Source organism: Protopterus annectens, chromosome 4.part0 (genome assembly GCF_019279795.1).
Source record: "Protopterus annectens isolate FY-2018-M chromosome 4.part0, PAN1.0, whole genome shotgun sequence".
Classification (NCBI taxonomy): Eukaryota; Metazoa; Chordata; order Ceratodontiformes; family Protopteridae; genus Protopterus; species Protopterus annectens.
The window spans coordinates 1,360,033,456-1,360,038,396 of NC_056733.1; positions in this window are offsets into that span (position 1 = coordinate 1,360,033,456).

The window sequence follows — 4,941 nt, forward strand, 5'->3', positions numbered from 1 at the left end:
AATGCAGTGCATTTGCAAGTGCGGGAGCAAACGGATGTAAGCCTGTTTGGCCACCAGCATGCAAGTATTACACTGGTGAAACAATGTAGAGGCTAACTGAGTGTAAGAAACTGTAACCAGAGGTTAGCATTGCTTAGCTCCACACAAACCCTTGCACACCCGCTCACAACTGCTTTAATGTGCCTTAATCACTCCGTATCCAATGGCCTTGTTCTGCCCAGCAACAAAATAAATGGCCTCTGCAAGGCTCGAAACCAGGACCCTGCACACAGAGCTAATGTGATTTACCACTAAGCCATGGCAAATATACAGACATCAGATGTTATCACAAACATATCATCCAGAGCAGTCATTCAACAGTATAGGAAATGTATTCCATCATGTAGATGTATGTGTGTGTGTTTATGTCCAGATATAGATATATACATATATATAGATATATCAAGAACATCCCATGTGACAACAAAGCATTACAAAGGAATGAAAAGGGAAGCACCTGCAATGCCTGTATTATGTAGTGGTGTTATCCTTTGTTAATATCCAGACTCCCACAGACAGACATGTGTCATTAATACATGCAAACATTTGTACATTGGCCAAATACATCACTCTGTGCATTTTATTTACATTAACACAACAGTTCCTGTCCAATCATTATGTGAGAAGAGTACTCTTGCAAGGTGCTGTGTGTGACATCATCATCATGAAAAAGGTAACTGGGGTAACCATAAAGGGACCAGTAGTGTTGTGTATACAATGGGGTCATCTGCATTACATGTACCTGGAACCTTTAGGAGTCATGTGAATACCAGGATTGTGTGCCTGAGATACAGGGGTGAGGACAACTGGAGTATGTTGTGATGCATATTAAAAGGGTTACATGTGTCCAGTGGACATGTGTGTGAAATGGGCAGCTATGTATGGGGCAAATGTTGTTCTAGGAACTGATTGGCCTTTTGTTTCCGTAGGGTGAGAGTGGGATGTAAGGGAAAGAGAGTAGGTATGCTCATGGAAAATAGGTTGGGTAGGATGACAGACAAACAGCATACAGGGTTGGTATATGACACATGTGGGGGGATACACCTTAGACCGGGAGGGGTGTTTGGCAGTCACAAGCCCATGAGCCCCCAGATGTAAACAGTGGGACAGAGGTCCCCAGCCATGGGCAGCCACCACTGCACCAAAACAGCCTCAAAGGTGGCTGTGTTGGGGCTGTCTAGGAGGGGCAGGCTCACCATGTAAATGTGAGACTCTACCCTTGAGCTGTTGTATCTGGCCTCAGAACACCTTATTGAGCCCCTACACACCATGTCCACGACTGTACGGCAGCAGACAAGTTCCTGTCTGGACCTGCTCCCAGGGGGGACAAGCCCCATCCTCAGTGGTGGTGCCACCAGAAGGTGGTGCAGAGCCAACAGAGGTGGAAGTCCAAGGCTGGGCCCCAGATGTGCTGGTGCCCAGTGCCATGGCCAGCTGAAGTGGGACAGGAGGTTCTGCCAGGACCTCCAAACCCATACAGCCTATGGTGTTGCAGTTTTAACACAGATATGGCTTAGTAATAGTCAACAGCATTCAGTATTACTTATAACAGCATGCATAGATATGACCATCAACCCAACACAACAGATGGTATACATTTGCAGAGGGAGCACAACACATGCATATATACTGCATGACATCTATACAAAGTGTAGAAGACTTGTGACTGCAGCTATGAACAGTGGCCCATTGTTTGCATGTCACTGAGAACCCCAGACAGTGACTGTCATACCACTATTTCATGTGACATATGTCCAGTCAGGGATGCGATGGCAGTACCTCTCATCACTATCACCATGTACTGACTGCAATTCTCTCACTATGCTTCTGCAGTTCACAGATGTGTGTTCAGTGAGTAACACAGGAAACAAATGGTTCCACACATTGACCAGTCCACAGATGGCCCTACAGATAGGGGTTCCCTCACAAACAGAGCACTGTCTTGTCAGTTTTAAAACATGCAGAATAGCCATTACCACACACAACTTGTTAAACTGGCAGTAGTCTCAATGAAGCATAGCTACACTTACATGCTGTAGTCATGTCTGGCACATCACCTTCCTGTCTTTAGGCTATTTTCCACTGTGTATGTTGTTTGAGGAACATCCAGATATCATCTTTGATGCCGTTTACCAAACACCATATCCAGGTTCCACTCACAGCAACTGTCATGGACAAACACCAACATGATGTTCTTAGACATTGTACTGTGTTTGCATGTGATTGGCTAAGGTAACATCACCACAGCTGTTCCACATGCTATCAGCTAAAGGAGGACTGCAATAGGTGCAGAGGCCATCACCTGATTATGTCCATCACTTACAAAACACAAACTGCTGCTGAGCAGGTGTACAACTCCACATCCACCAAAGAGTGTGTAGGAGGGACAGACAGAGGCAAAGTACATCAGAGAAGGGCTTAGAGACTAAAACCTATACATCATCTGTCACACACCTACCAGTACAGGTGTTCAAACCCCTGACTACCTAATCATTACTATTACAAGTGCATGCAGTTACTCCATGTGCCACAAAACTGACATGTTGGTGGGCTGTAAGAACATATATGTGTGCTGGTGAGCGACATCTGCAACAGAGATATAGTAGACATACATTAGGTGTAGCACACAAGGCTGTCCACATGAACGGATGTCATTTTCAACACAAACACACTCTCTAATGGACTCTGACACATTGCAACACTTTGCCAGACCTGCAAATACACTTCCTAACTACTTACTTTGCCACACTGCAGTAATGCACAGGTACGACATGCACCACAGGGGATATCCGGAGGTTTTATGGGTGAGGACATGTGAACATGTCTGACATCAGTCAGTATGTGAATGAGAGTTATACCGGGTGTGACTGTGGTTGGGAGCATCATCCCCCACATGCAGACACAAGGTGCAGGTACTGACATGTATGTGTGCATTGCTTCATGGGTGTATAGTGGTCGGCTGTGCAAGATGGCTGTACAAGGCTGGCTGAGGGGTAATCCTTGGCATCACACCATCCAACAATGGTGTGCAGTGTGGTACAGCGGTGTAGCGTCTACAATGTCCCACACAGATGGGTATTGTATGTACTGTCCTGACATCCTGGTTACCATTTTGTATGGCCATTGCTTTGCAATGCATGCCATGTCTGTGTTTGATAGTCCTTGACATGGACATTGCCTGGGAAGTGCACGTCCCACAATAATGTACAGTGACATGTACAAGTGTGCCTGGTTTGGCTGGCACATGTTGTGTACACAGACTGTTATCCTCAGATATGCCAGTGCTGGCCTGGTGTGGCAGGATCTGCCTATAGACAGCAGGTTGACCCTGCATCTGCATTGATAGCATGATACAGGTATTTCCTGGTGTCAGTGGCATCAGTCCATACAGGGCACATGTGTAAGGCATTGTATGGCCTCTATGGATCACATTTGATGGCACCACATGTGTTGCAGGCATCCAGTGGGGAACATAGTAAAGGCACATTGTCCACAATGATGTGCCTATTGTACTGCTGTAGAGGGTGCCATTCCCTCTGCAGCCCACTGCAAACACACCGTGCCTACTATCTGTCATCAATGTGCAGGGTATTAACAACATAGCTGGATATTCTAGACAAGTGTGTTTGTGTATGACACATGGGTTCAGAACATATTCTGGGTAATACTAGGGTTGCGTACTTTGTTCACCAGGTCTTTTACCAGATGTAGGGGTATGGCTTGCCAACACAGTCTCTTGGCTGATTGGCATCTGTACTCCTCATGAAGAGGACATTGTGACATATAATACGGACACCATATAGGAAAACTACATAATCTGCTCCCTAATATGTCCAGTGGTTAGACACTCTTAGCCACCTCCACACAGGCTCTGTCTGTCAAACACACACACACACACACACACACGCACACACACACACACACACACACACACACACACACACACACACACACACGCACACACATCTGCCATGTCTTGGAATAGAACCCCTACTTAATAGTTTATCACACTTCAGCATTACGCAGTTACAGCACGCTGGGTTACAGCAGTATCAGAGGTGTATTACTGGGTGGGTGACAAAAGCAGGATTGCCAAAGTTGGTTATGTGAATTGTAAAGAGTGTGCATACTCTAAAAAGCATTGTTCCTTTCTCAGGCAGACACACACACACACACACACACACACACACACACACACACACACACACACACACACACACACACACACACACACACACACACACACATGGCCTGTCATGGAATAAAACCCCTACCTAATTAGTTTATAACACTGCAGCACTATGCAGTTACAGCACAAGCTACAGAGATTTCTGGGTTACAGAAGTCCAAAAGGTGTATTTCTAGGTGGGTGACATCAGCAGGATTGCACAAGGTGAGAATGTGAACACACACACACACACACACACACACACACACACACACACACACACACACACACACACACACACACACTATTCAGCATTACGCAGTTACAGCACGCACCATGGAGATTACTGGGGTACAGCAGTCCCAGAGGTGTATTGGCAGGTGGGTGACATCAGCAGGATTGCCAAAGAAGGGCATTTCAAGTGTACTGCGAGTAGTACATGTCTGTTATCTGCGTGTACCCGCTGCTTACTGTCACAAAAACACATTTACACCTGCTTAAAAGTGTCTTATGCAGTCCTATTTGACAGTATCAACAAGGCTTGCAGGTCTAAAAGCCTGGACCATGGGCACTGAGGTTACTGGATGTACCACTAAGCCATCTGGGTTGTACATATGTTGCATGGAGTTTATAATGCACATCTTACTACAGGTATTCCACAGTACTGAAAACAAATGGGACAGTCACTTTGTGTACATATGTACAGTACCCTTGAATGTACTGTACTTTATAAA